The sequence below is a fragment of the Bufo gargarizans genome, chromosome 6 (assembly GCF_014858855.1).
Source record: "Bufo gargarizans isolate SCDJY-AF-19 chromosome 6, ASM1485885v1, whole genome shotgun sequence".
Taxonomy (NCBI): Eukaryota; Metazoa; Chordata; class Amphibia; order Anura; family Bufonidae; genus Bufo; species Bufo gargarizans.
The window spans coordinates 35,946,542-35,961,778 of NC_058085.1; the positions used below are offsets into that span (position 1 = coordinate 35,946,542).

Below are 15,237 nucleotides of genomic sequence, written 5' to 3' on the forward strand. Positions count from 1 at the left end.
CTATAGCCTGTAATATTATTACACTCCAGAAATACATCCAGGCCCCTCTTGAATTCCTTTATGGTACTCACCATCATCACCTCCTCAGGCAGAGAGTTCCATAGTCTCACTGCTCTTACCGTAAAGAATCCTCTTCTATGTTTGTGTACAAACCTTCTTTCCTCCAGATGCAGAGGATGTCCCCTCGTCACAGTCACAGTCCTGGGGATAAGTAGATGATGGGATAGATCTCTGTACTGACCCCTGATATATTTATACATATTAATTAGATCTCCTCTCAGTCGTCTTTTTTCTAAAGTGAATAACCCTAATTTTGATAATCTTTCAGGGTACTGTAGTTGCCCCATTCCAGTTATTACTTTAGTTACCCTCCTCTGGACCCTCTCCAGCTCTGCTATGTCTGCTTTGTTCACTGGAGCCCAGAACTGTACACAGTACTCCATGTGTGGTCTGACTCAGTGGCGTAGGGATCGCCATAGCAACCATAGCAGTGGCTATGGGGCCCTACGCCACTGGGGGCCCGCCCGTCCGGACCGCATCATTTTTTATTTTATTTTTATACATCACAGCACTCACAGGCAGCCAGGGCCGACCGCCCGCCCAGTGTAGTGGGCGGGGCGCGGGCGGTCCAACATGAGGTAGGCCGGCGGATGCGGTGGAGGGGGCCGGAACGGGGGCGTAGCGGAGGCGGAGCCAGGCTGGCACCAGCGCCGCCCGCAGACCGCAGTGCAGGAAAGGAATGAATTTCCCCGCCCCCTCCACCGCCTGAGTCCGCCTCCTGAGTCCTCCCACCCATTCCCTCTAGTTAGTAGGAGGCGGACTCAGGCGGTGGAGGGGGCGGGGCCAGGCCGGGGGGGGGGGGTGGTTGTTACCTGTCCTGCTGTGGGGAGGAGGGACTGGGAGTGGGACTATGGAGGGAGACTGGTCCCGCCTAAAACCTACTACTGCTGTCACTGGATGGCACAGAGGGGTGATGGCACCTACTTTTCCAGGCTGCCTGTGAGGACCAGACATCAGCTGTCTACAGGAAAGGTAAGTGTCTGTCTGTAGAAATAGTGTCTGTCTGTAGAAATAGGTGTATAACTACTTGTAAGTTCATGTGTATGTAATGTGTGTGTGTGTATATATATATATATATATATACAGTATATATGTCCATATATGTGGTGAGTGCGTATGTGAGTCTGTCCATGTATGTGGTGAGTGCCTGTATGAGTGAGTCCATGTATGTTGTGAGTGCCTTTATGAGTGTGTCCATGTATGTGGTGAGTGCCTGTATGAGTGCGTCCATGTATATGGTGAATGCGTGTATGAGTGCGTCCATGTATGTAGTGAGTGCGTGTATGAGTGCGTCCATGTATATGGTGAGTGCCTGTATGAGTGCGTCCATGTATATGGTGAGTGCCTGTATGAGTGCGTCCATGTATATGGTGAGTGCCTGTATGAGTGCGTCCATGTATATGGTGAATGCGTGTATGAGTGCGTCCATGTATATGGTGAGTACGTGTATGAGTGTATCCATGTATGTGGTGAATGCGTGTATGAGTGCGTCCATGTATGTAGTGAGTGCGTGTATGAGTGCGTCCATGTATATGGTGAGTGCCTGTATGAGTGCATCCATGTATGTGGTGAATGCGTGTATGAGTGCGTCCATGTATGTAGTGAGTCCATGTATGTGGTGAGTGCGTCCATGTATGTGGCGAGTGTGTGTATGAGTGCGTCCATTAAGTTTGGGAGGGGCCCAGTACAAAAATTTGCTGTGGGGCCCAGTCAGTTCTAGCTACGCCCCTGGTCTGACTAATGATTTGTAAAGTGGTAGGACTATGTTCTCATCACGGGCATCTATGCCCCTTTTGATGCATCCCATTATCTTATTGTCCTTGGCAGCAGCTGCCTGACACTGTTTTTTGCAGCTTAGTTTGCTGTTTATTAAAATTCCTAGATCCTTTTCCATGTCAGTGTTACCGAGTGTTTTACCATTTAATAAGTACGGGTGACTTGCATTATTCCTTCCCATGTGCATAACTTTACATTTGTCAGTGTTAAACCTCATCTGCCACTTATCTGCCCAAGCCTCCAATCTATCCCGATCCCTCTGTCGTAGTATACTGTGCTCATCAGTGTTAATTACTTTACACAGTTTAGTGTCACCTGCGAAAATAGATATTTTACTATGCAAGCCTTCTACAAGATCATTAATAAATATATTGAAGAGAATAGGGCCCAATACTGACCCCTGAGGTACCCCACTAGTGACAGTGACCCAATCGGAGTGTGTACCATTAATAACCACCCTCTGTTTTCTATCACTCAGCCAATTACTTACCCACATACAGACGTTTTCTCCCAGTCCGAGCATTCTCATTTTATATACTAACCTTTTATGTGGTACAGTGTCAAATGTTTTGGAGAAGTCCAGATACACGACATCCATTGATTCGCCGCTGTCAAGTCTAGAACTTACCTCCTCATAGAAACTGATTAAATTTGTTTGACATGACCGATCCCTCATGAAGCCATGCTGATATGGCGTTATTTGCTTATTTCCGTTAAGATGCTCTAACATAGCATCTCTCAGAAAACCTTCAAACAGTTTACCCACAACAGATGTTAAACTTACCGGCCTATAGTTTCCAGGCTCTGTTTTTGGACCCTTTTTGAATATTGGCACCACATTTGCCATGCGCCAATCCTGTGGGACATTCCCTGTCAGTATAGAGTCTGCAAATATCTGAAATAAGGGTCTGGCTATGACATTACTTAATTCCCTTAGGATACGGGGGTGTATGCCATCCGGTCCTGGCGATTTGTCTATTTTAATCTTTTTAAGTCGCTGTTGCACTTCTTCCTGGGTCAGACAGGACACTTTTAATGGGGAATTTATTTCAACATTCGGCATTTCATCTGACAGTTTATTTTCCACATTGTAAAAGAAAAAATATATATACAAAAGTGCAGAACACCACGCTTTTATGACCTGCAGAGTCTGGTAAAAAAAAAAATCGTATACGCTAAACGGATGGCTAAAACGTGATGAGTACCAAGCCTTACAGTAGAATAGAAGCTTGATTTTAACTGAACAGTGTCCCTATAATCGTTTTTCTGTCAGACACTGCAAGATCTCTCCAATCTTATTCACAGCCAAACATCGAATGATGTTCTCCTCGTTCTGAAAGTGCTCCTCCTTGCCTGCTGCAGCACTGATTGGCTCATCCAGGCATGCCATTCCTCCCCACTTCCTCTTACACTGGATTCACACCTGAGCGTTTTACAGCGCGTTCAAACACGCTGTAAAACGCTCAACACATGAAAACCTATGCGTTTGAACGTGCTGAAAAACGCCCTACGCTCAAAAAAGTTCTTGAGCGTCTTTGGGGCGTTTTGTTGCGCGTTCCCGTACATAGACTTTCGGGAACGCGCGACAATGGGCGTTCGCTTGTCTCTGTATGCGCGATTGTAAACGCTGGTACAATCGCGCATACAGAGCGCTCCTTTCAGAACGCTCAGGTGTGAACCCAGTGTTAGGGTCATGAGAGCATCCTTCTTCCTCCCTAGTGCTTTTTCCTTCCATGTGCTGCGTGCCGTTTTACTGGATTTGTCCGAAACACACCTAATAAGCTTCGGTTGTGGATACCTGATGAAATTTTGCTAATTTCTTAATGAACCCGGTTTATTACGAACTGGTTTGCTCATCTCTAGTCATCAATATCAGAATCTTGGAGAACCCCTTTAACCTCCTAACAGTCACATTCAAATTGGAAAAACCCTCCCGACAATGTCACTTTCTTATTGTAGATGTTTAATATATGTCTATATATTGTCTACCCCGGGTAGACAATTACATTTTTAACCCATTAGTGACATAGCCAATTTTAGCCTTAAGGATCAGTAACATCTTCCCCCTCTGTGTTTCAGCAGTCATAACTCTTACATTTTTACTTGTGAGAACATGTAATGTATTAAATAACTTTTATTATTTTATTCTTAGGGGGACAGATAAAAATAGCAATTTTAACATTACTTTGTCAGTACAAATATGATAATGCCAAATTTATATATTTTGTTTCTTTCTTCCTGCAGCCAGCTCCCTAGCTACCCCCCTCCCCCACTAGATAGAGGAGGGGAGGTATGCTTTAACCACTCATATCTCAGAATTGGTAACAGCTACAGATATGGGCCTTTCAAATAAGACCAGAATCACAGTATGATCTCCACTACATCAGAAAATATAGCTGTTAGAAATTGGATAATGCACTAAATGCAGCTGAAAGTGAAACATTTTGGTTTCACTGCTTTTACTCCCAATCCGATTTCGAGATGTAGTAGAGATAATACTGATAATGGTCTTGTTTGAAAGCTTGGAATGCCAGTTTTCAAACAAGATAAGTTCCATATCCTAAAGCCAACCTCCCACCCCCCACCACCTTGCTGTCTAAGCTCTGCTCAGGCTGAACTGTTAAGTCCTTTTCTCAAACACCAAAGTAGTATGGAGGCTTTTAAGTGGTTAAAATGGTTTCCTTGTGTGACTTCTTTCATGTAACAAGATTTGACTTCTTTTTAAAACAATAGTCACGTTCTGAACATTATAATGGCTTCTCCCCTGTATGAATTCTCTGATGTCTAACAAGATGTGATTTATCTGTAAAAGATTTGCTACATTCTGAACATGAAAATGGCTTCTCTCCTGTGTGAATTCGCTCATGTTTAACAAGATGTGATTTATCTTTAAAACATTTTCCACATTCTGAACATGAAAATGGTTTCTCCCCTGTGTGAATTCTCTGATGTGTAACAAGATGCGATTTATTTTTAAAACATTTTCTACATTCTGAACACGAAAATGGCTTCTCCCCTGTGTGAATTCTCTTATGTATAACAAGATCTGATTTCTGGTTAAAACATTTCCCACATTCTAAACAGGAAAATGGTTTCTCTCCTGTGTGAGTTCTCTCATGTTTAACAAGATCCGATTTCTGGATAAACCTTTTTCCACATTCTGGACAGGAAAATGGTTTCTCCCCTGTGTGAGTTCTCTCATGTTTAACAAGATGTGATTTATAGTTAAAACATTTCCCACATTCTGAACAGGAAAATGGCTTCACCTCTGTGTGAATTATCTGGTGTGTAACAAGAGCTGATTTAACATGTTTGCCACATGAATATAAAAATGCATTATTCTCTGTGTGAGTTCTTTGATGTTGAACACTACTTCTGTGATTTTTATTTAGCTTAACAGCGTGTGATGAATCAGAAGATTGGACTCGAGCCAAAGTATCAGATGACGGATATTTGTTGTGGCTGATGGAGGCTACATCTGGGATAATGGCATGCTTTTCATAGGTATCTTGCTTGATGCCACGATCATCTACTTTAAAATCTGAAGATATCAAATGTTCCTCTGTGCTCCTGGTACAGTCGTCTGCCAATAATAAATTAGATTTTTATTCACTTTAAATATTATAACCTTAACATTATATTGACATTTAATTCAAAAATTCCATACAAATTACAAGGCATAGAGCATAATTCAATTTTCAACTCACTGACAGTGGTGGGAAAACAGAACACTATCTACCAGTAGCCAGGACCAGTAGATCTTGATGTTAGGTCACCAGGCTGTTCTCTTGTATTTTCCACTCTTGTCTTGAAGCATCTTCATAGGGTCATGTTTCCATGTGCCTACCACCACTATTTTCTAGTGAAATGCTCAGTGGAGAATCATGAAGGGACCTGTGAGTCAGTGCTATTAGGTGCTGTCCATCTCACACACTGACTGCTACATGAACAGAGCATGGCAGAAGAGATTAGGGTTTTAATTGTGCTGTGACATCACAGGGGATGGCTACCTGCTAATTGGCTGGCTGCAAGGCATTATGGGTGATCTCGCATTCCCGGGCTTCTTACCTTCACTTTGTAAAATGAGCAGCAGCCATTTTAAGAAAAAATCTGATTCGTTACCAATTTGGATCTGTGGTGAATATAATTTTTCCTAAACTTTGGATTGAATTCCACTTTCGATGCTTCAATTCACAGCATTCACTTTATCGTCCCAATTAATGTGTAATTGTTGGACACAGTGTTATCTGCTGATAATGTAGCTGCTCTTTCGGTAAAATGCTGATAATTCTGTTAAATAAGTTGGATTAGCAGACACTAATCGATTATTAATAATGGTTGCACTTTATGTGTAATATACCGGACGGTTCTAAAACATTTTTACAGGCATAATAAAAATTTTGTTTTCATGCAAGACAAAAGTTAGAGAATTATTTTTCTGATACTGGATGAAGTCTATAGGTGGCTGAGCTAAAGAAATCTTGTTACTGACTATGCAATAAAACGTAACTTTTATTACACGCCGAATACCGTATTTTTCGCCATATAAGACGCACTCCGCCCCCAAAAATGGGTGAAAAATAGCAGTGCGCCTTATGGGACGAATGCTGCGACCGTCCGGTGAATATGCTGAGAGGGAGGAGGGGTTGGGGGCCGGCGTCTTTTTCTGTAATTGCAGCGGGGCCCGATGCAGTCACTGTATTCTACTACACCGGGCCCCGCTCACTGTAGTATAATCATATCTAACTTGTGGGTATTGTTAAAGTATTCCAATCATCTTAAATCTAGCGCTGTACTACTTACAACTAACTTCTTGGCAGTCAGGAGGCTGGGCGGGCGGGCGCTTGTAGCGTAGCTCACTTTATGAATGAAGCAGGCGGTGCAGGCGCAGTGAGCTACGCTACGAGCGCCGCCCGGCCTCCTGACTGCCAAGAAGTTAGTTGTAATTCTTTTGCACCTGGTAGCTTCTGTGTCACATGGTCTGTTGTGGGTGCGGCTCACAGCTTTATCCTACCTCACAGTGCATTGGTGATACCACTATGGAGGCATGTGAGAGTCTGGCTGTGAGTTGGTTTCTAGCAGGGTTCAGACCCTGTTCACACACCACGGGCAGTTGAGTTGTAGGACCCCATGCTTGCTGAGACACCGTGATGTGGTGCATGAGGGGCTCCGATATGTTCCTGACTGGAAGATATTGGCAAAGTTCTCAGCTTTTAACATCGGCCTGAGGAATTAGCTAGTATTGTCAGTTGCATATCATTTTGGTGCATTTTTTGCAGTGATTTCTTTAGCTCAGGCCTAATTTTGTATTATATTTCATATACCCTGGACCGCTCTGTACATACAATAATTCTATATGCTGCCATGTCACGCCATGACTATCTTCACAACGTGCTCCCTGAAGTGTCTACAAGGGGATCATTAAACAGCCACCATGAGATATTTTGGGGCGACATATAGTAAGATTGGTCATAGTCCCAGGGGGCGATGGGGGATAGCACTAAAGTCTTTATCAGGAAAAAGTGAGCAGAACACCACAGCAGGCTGTCACTGACCACTGGGGATTCTTTCCTGTGATTACTTCCTTACTCCAGGACATTGTGAGATCTTTACTGACAGTCGGCTGCTAATGATCAGTAGTAGATCTTTTCATTCCCCCTGTTCACCCTGCCCAGGTGATGGCTCTGTCATAAGGCTCTTCTTAACTCCCAAAAATTCAGAAGTGTAAGTAAATCCTCTAAGTACTGCTGAAAGAGGGTTCATAGAAGTTAGAAGAAAATGTGATAAACCCAAACTTCTGATCAATACTCTGCAGGACCCCATGTAGTATGAAGAACTGTGTGCAAGTAAAGCAAACCTGTCAGAAAGTATGCGCTCCCCAAACTGCCACTAATACCTGACAATGGAATGAGTAAACAGTATCCAGTGAATGAGTAGAATCTGTGAGTCTTCTCTGCTTTATTTAGTGGTTACTACTCACCTGGGCAGTTATCTATAGGAATGTCCTCTATACTCTGCTCATCCCCCCTCACATCTGTCTCTGTAACATATATGATGTTCAGATCTTCACCAGGATTCACAAGCTGTGAAAGAAATATTGTAAAAGTCATCAGACGGTTGGAGAAGTCATGTGGAATATTTTATGTGATGAGAAAGATCAGTAATTAACATAAAGACCAGTGATGAGATGACAGCAGTTATCTGTGTCTTCAGCCGCCCCCTCTCCTGCTAGTTGGTGTATCCACTGCCTTGCTCACGAGCTTCATAGCTTCAGGACTCCAGCAGACTGGCCCCACAGGCATCCATCTATCCCTGCCCAGTGGTCCCAGCTGCAGAAGTAATGCGGACCCTCACACAGGACTGCTTCCTGCCAAAAATGGCTGCCAGTAGGGCATGTGCACTCACTCTGTCTCTCTAAAATGGCCAGCACGTACACCCTAATCTTTCCAGCCCGAGTATTAGATACTAGTGCACTCGTTTCCTGCAAAGATCAGCCATTAGCTTGCCTGTGGACCAACTTCTGGATTTGACCCTTCACTGCCTGACCTGACCCCTTGCCTGATCTCCAGTATGATCCCTGAGCTGCCTGCCCTGATAATGGACTATTTATCAAATTGCACATACTTTGCCTGTCCTGCCCTCAGCCTGTCTACGACTACGGTTCTGTCTGATCCCTTGATGCTCCGCATCGGTGGGTCAGCAGTCACTTATTCAGAAAATACTTTAAGACGTAGCAGTCTGGTGATTCCCCTGCAGCAGAGTCCAGAACCCGGTACAGGGGTTAAATTGTGAAGACTAGTGCATCCACTTAGATAACACCGTCAGGAGTACCCCCAAGTCAAACCCGTTCAAGAGACATAGCAGATCCACATCCGCTTTATAAATCCAACCTGTTGGTTTCTTATTACAACCAGAAGTCTCCATAACCAGAAAATTGTGAGAAGATCCAGACAACATGTAATGTCTATGGTCAACTGTAATCCTGCCATCTCCACCTTTCTCATTATAGAAGGATAAAACATATAATACCGGTGGGTAAAACAAGACTGAACACAGGATCTTAACAGCCTTCTACAGATCACAAACAACATTTTATGACACCTTATCTCCATCTACCTTATCATCCTGTGGGACATTGTGATTTTCTTCTGAACCATCCTGTGGAAAAAGAGGACTGGGACATCTCTCCGGTGTTGTTCTCTCTTCCTTAACTGTAGGAAACACATCCAGTGACTGAATTCATTCCTCACATACACATAATGAGAGGACGTGTGTATTTAGTCATGTCTATTACCTGGTGATGTGAGAGGCCGGTGATCCTCCATCATGACGTCCTTGTCTCCATCTACCTGATCATCCTGTAGGACATTGTGATGTTCTTCTGAACCATCCTGTGGAAGAAGAGGACTGGGACATCTCTCCGTTGTTCTTTTCTCTTCCTTAACTGTAGAAAACACATCCAGTGACTGAATTCATTCCTTACATACAGATAATGAGAGTACGAGTGTATTTAGTCATGTCTATTACCTGGTGATGTGAGGGGCCGGTGATCCTCCATCATGACGTCCTTGTACAGATCTTTGTGTCCTTCTAAATACTCCCACTCCTCCATGGAGAAATAGACGGTGACATCCTGACACCTTATAGGAACCTGACAACACAATGATACAGTCATCAACTAGATCCCTTCATAGCGTTCCTGTATAATGTCCCAGCATTCCCAGCAGTGTCACCTCCCCAGTCAGCAGCTCAATCATCTTGTTGGTGAGTTCTAGGATCTTCTTTCTATTGATTTCCTCATGTATCAGGGGGTAAGGTGGAGGCCCCGTGATTGGGCTCAGGGTTCTTCCCCATCCTTCAGACACAGGGGCCTGACAGCGCCCACTAAAGGTCTTCTTCACTACTGTGTAGTCCTGGTTATGGAGAGACACAGTAATAAATATCACTCCATACATCTCCAGAGTCCCTCACCTCTCCAGTCATGTCCATCTGTTAGTAACATAGATAAGAAGATGTAATGTGACATCATAAGAATCTCTCACCTCTCCAGTAAGCTGGAAGAGGATCTCTAGGGTGAGATTTATTATACTCTCCGCCATCTTCTCTCTGTCCCTATCCATCCTTGACGGGTCAGTCAGGAGAAGGATCTTTTATAGAAGATCTCCACTGAGCGGATCCTATATTGTAGGAACCTGAATGGAGAGAAGATGGGAAGATGTAAAATCATACAAAACCCCATGTAACACTCTAATCTAATACATTACAATTCAATATAATACATTACAAATTCAGTACATTCCAATGTAGTGCTGCAGGCCTGCATTGGAATATACCTGTAATAAGGCTTTGTACAGGCTTAGGCCTATTACTACTAAGAAACGTCTTATCCGATCACAATGAAGGCATCCCAAGCTCTCAGGTTTTCCAATCTCAGGTGCCATGGTCACATTCAACCACAGCTTCTGAGGGGTTCAATGTCTGTGATCTGCGTTATCATCAGACATTAGCCCTGGGTGTCTGCTGTTCAGGTCAGCGTGTCAGCCCACCCCATACAACCCCTTAGTGCATAGGATGTACAGATATGCCCTATAGCATTAAAGGGAATCTGTCATTAAGATTCTGGACTATTATCTGAGGTAATACATGAATAGTGCTGCATATAGAAGGAGCCCAGATCCCTATTTTTAATTTCCTACTGCCACTCCAGACCACACCCAAGACCCCGCGATTTTCCTTTCGTGCATTTTCTTTTTTTGCTCCCCATGTTCCTGGAGGCATAATTTATTTATTTTTTCCGATCACCTAGCCGTATGAGGGCTTGTTTTTTGCAGGACAAGTAGTACTTTAATATTACATACGTTGCAGTGGGAATCTGAAAAAAAATAAAAATGAAAATGGAAAAATTGGAAAAAAAATAAAAAATTCCACCAGTTTTATGAGTTTCTTTTTCTATGCAGTAAAACAGATCTGTTACTTTCATTCTCTGTATCAGTAAGATTACAGCAATATTACATTTATAACGTTTTTCTCATGTTTTAGTATTAAAAAATAAAAAAAATCTTTGGAAAAATGTATTTTTTTTCCTTGTATCGCAATATTCTGATCCCCATAATTTTTTTATACTTATGTCTAGGAGCTGTGTGAGGGCTTGTTTTTTGTGGGGTTATCTAGAGTTTTTATTAATACCATTTTGGGGTGTGTATGACTTTTGATCACCTTGGAACTGAAATAGAGTTCGGGAAAAGATTTTTAACAGTAGAAATTTATTTTTTAAGTTATTACTCGCGAGACTTCGTGAAGTAATAACTTAGGCTCATCTGAGCCAATACATTCTGATACTGTACGAAGTTTTATGCGAAAATGAATGAAAGAGACTTGTTTGAAATGTTTGTGCAAGAGAGTTAAGCATTGTCTATCAAGGTTATTTTGGAATTCAGATTTATTGCAGATCTGGGAATTGGCCTCCAAGGTCCATAGTAATAATAGATAAACAAAATATACATTTTAACCCTTAGGCCTCTGTCACGGAAGGTGTACAGAAAACTAGAAGACACAAAATGAAGATCCGACTGACTGGATCCAAAACTAAGGAACAAAAGGGAGAGCCCTGCATCAGACCTGGCTCTCTCCCTGACTGCTCAGCCTATGCGAAAATCCCAATGGTAGATGATCGCATATCCTCGTACCTCGACTGTATAACACCTGAACACCCTATAATAGTGAGGGGACACGACCACCGGCTCCCTACACTTGATACGGAGGGAGTCAGGGTCACCTGGGATAAAGCAAACAGGAAAACACAAATGAACGAACAAAACTTATCTGTAGAAGACTCAGTAGTAGCATCCAGCATGCACACACTCCAGGAAGTAATATAAACCGCAAAGTGATGCAGTATGGGGAGGGATTTAAAGGAATGCAATCAGTGCAACTACATGACAGCTGAGAGAGGCTAACGAGATGAGAAAATGAAAGCAAAACAAAAGGAACCTCAAGGAGGAGGTTCTGAAGGACGTCTGTCAGAGCTTCTCAGATGTCTGGTGGTGACAGCCTCTTTCACATGATCAATACTAATTGTGTCAGGCTGCGTTCAGTGAAACTCGCCCCATTTTGCAAGCAAATTCTGTCACTTTTGTCTGCAACTGAGTACAGTGTTTCCGTTTTATCCACGCGGGTGCAATCAGTTTTGATGCGTTTTTCATTCGCGTGAAAAAAAATCTGTGATGGAAAACATTGACGGAACTCTGATGTGTGAGTGAGGCATTACAAGTAACATCTTCTAGCAACCATCAGTGAAAAACACATTTCATCCGGATTCAGTCAGTGTTCTGTCAGTGATTTTCATCAGTGATTGTGAGCCAAAACCAGGTGTGGATCAAACACAGAACAGGTGCAGATCTTTCCATTATACCTTATGTCTGTGGAGGCTCCAATCCTGGTTTTGGCTCACAATCACTGATGAAATCACTGACCAAAACACTGACGTGTGAATGAGTCTTTATTCAATTGTCAGTGTTTTGGTCAGTGATTTCCATCAGTGATTGTGAGCCCAAACCAGGTGCGGATCAAACACAGAACAGGAGCAGACCTTTCCATTATACCTTAGGTCTGTGGAGGCTCCAATCCTGGTTTTGGCTCACAATCACTTATAGAAATCACTAACTAGGGATGAGCAAACTTGTGTTTCAAGTTCGGCGTGCAAGGTTTGGGTTAACTAAGAATTCCGTTGGATTCCGCTACCACAAACAATAAGTTATGGTCCGTGGTAGCGGAATCTATTACGGAATTCTTAGATAACCCGAACCCTGCACGCTGAACTTGAAACACAAGTTCGCTCATCCCTATCACTGACCAAAACACTGATGTGTGAATGAGGCCTTAGGCCTCATGCACACGACCGTTTTTTTTTGCGGTCCGCAAAACGGATTTCCGTTGTTCCGTGACCGTTTTTTCTTCCGTGGGTCTTCCTTGATTTTTGGAGGATCCACGGACATGAAAAGTGAAAAAAAAAAATAAGTCAAGTTTGCATTGAAAATGATAGGAAAAACGGACACGGATCACGGACACGGATGACTATCTTGTGTGCATCCGTGATTTTTCACGGACCCATTGACTTGAATGGGTCCGTGAACCGTTGTCAGTGAAAAAAATAGGACAGGTCTTATTTTTTTCACGGACTGGAAAAACGGATCACGGACGCGGAAGCCAAACGGTGCATTTTCCGTTTTTTCCACGGACCCATTGAAAGTCAATGGGTCCGCGAAAAAAAACGGAAAATGGAACAACGGCCGCGGATGCACACAACGGTCGTGTGCATGAGGCCTTAGGCTGAGTTCACACTTCAGTTATAATGAGCCAAAACCAGGTGCGGATTGAAAACACAGAACAGGTGCAAATCTCTCACAATAACTGATGGAAATACCTGACCAAATAACTGTAGTGTGAACAAGAAGGACATTACATCCCTATATATATATATATATATATATATATATATACATATATACATACTTTAATATTATTATATTTAATAAAATCATATGAACCTCAGCAGTTAAGATCCAAATCTGAAGTCTTGATCTTATCAGCAAAACATCCTGCCAAAGAAAGGGCTATATAGGAGCTTTGCTATGACAGGCCACGGAGCTGCAGAAGTCCCCAGGCTGCTAAAACAATCGAGTGGCTCCCTCGTTCTCGGCACAGAGCTAAAATTAGAAACCAAGCAACTTCAGGAAGATCTCACCCTGGAAGAGCTTATTGTAAGATGGAGGCAATCAGTGGCTTATTGGGTGCGGTCCACTAAGCATGCTGACACATTGTAACGGAGGCAGTGAGGTCCAGAAGGGCTGGGACCATCACTATGATGGTGTAAGGGGCCAGAGGTGTACACAGGAGCGGGACCCACCTGAGGGCTATGTGGCCCCTGATATAACTCCATCTCACAGCATAGAAATAATTCCGCTATATAGCACATAGATAACGGCCCAATACAGGATAAAAGTCCCTCCGCTGTACACTACAGAGAGAATACTCCCAGGAGGTCTGTGCTCGGAGGACCCCTTTAGTGACCAGGTGGTGACTCTAGATCAGAGAGCTGGTAGTGAAGGGGTTAATGGCCACTCTGCCCCAGTAATCCTGACAGACAATGGCGGTGACGGTGACACATACCTGCGCTGCTGGACACTACGGCTACGTCTAGAATGTAGCCCCGCCCCCACATTATCCTAATAACTAATGTTCTCCACCATACAACCTTCACTCTACACCTCTCCCTAAGGGCTCATGCACAGGACCATATGTATTTTGCGGTCCGCAAAAAATACGTGTGACATCGGTCTGTATTCCGTATTTTGCTGAACAGCTGATCCTTATTGGAACAGTCCTACCCTTGTCCGTAATGTGGACAATAATAGGACATGTTCTATTTTTTTGCGGGACGGGCATACAGACATATGGAAACATAATGCACACAGAGTAACTTCAGTTTTTTTGCGGACCCACTGAAATTAATGGTTCTGCATACGGTCCGTAAAAGAAAAGTAACGGACACGGAAAGAAAATACATTTGTGTGCATGAGCCCTATTTCTAACACAGGAGAGACCACGCAAAACGACTAGAAGAAGCCACAGTTGCCAGAACACAGAAGACTTACCTAAAGGCTACTTATCACCACCACTTAGCTCAGAATCACATGACCTCATCAGCTGTCCTAAACCTCTCAGGAGCCCATACATTCTTTGTATAAGTGCACTACATGTATGAGGGAAGGGGGAGACTAGTGGGCTAAAGGACCTTTCATGAAGTCATGACCATGTGACCATATGTGGGAGGAGTCATACTCCAAGGTGTGCCGCTAGAGGAGGTAAAGGACCTGTGATGATGTCATGACCATGTGCTCATATGTGGGAGGAGTCAGGAGATCACATGACCAGGTGTTGCTGTGCTGGTTGTCATTGGAGCTGGATGTCCCATCAGTATTTGTGTATTTTTGCAGAGCTGTCTCTGTGTGATGTGTATGTAGCAGAGCTGCCTCTGTGTGTCTGTACAGATCTTAATAAGAGCCAAATCATTGATTATTGAGTCCAGTGAAAAATGACAACAATAGTAATAGCCCTGTCAGTCAAAACAGAGAGGGGGCTGACAGGAGGAATAAGGGTGCACATGGTGGTTTAGGCCCACCCTCAGTACACTTAACTGCTCCCTGAGGGATCATGCACATGACCGTATGCCCTCTGAGACATTCGGTCAGTGAGAGGGCCATATGTCCCGGAGCGGCATACATCGTGCGCACAGCATCAAAGATTACAATAAAGTTGTGCCCGTCGGGGCCGCCTATCAACACAAATTTACCATGTCATGAAATACAATGTGTCACAAGAAAACAATTTCAGAATGGCTTG

At 43.4% G+C, this 15,237-nt stretch overlaps 1 long non-coding RNA gene and 1 pseudogene across 1 annotated transcript; both read right to left on the minus strand.

Moving 5' to 3' along the window:
- LOC122941942 overlaps positions 1–15,237 on the minus strand; it is a 122,366-nt pseudogene that overhangs the window by 94,200 nt on the left and 12,929 nt on the right.
- On the minus strand, positions 9,697–14,626 carry LOC122941482. Its single transcript, XR_006390456.1, has 3 exons — positions 14,490–14,626; positions 9,879–10,028; positions 9,697–9,749 (listed from the first exon to the last, which is right to left on the minus strand). It is a non-coding gene; the product is annotated as an uncharacterized LOC122941482 (long non-coding RNA).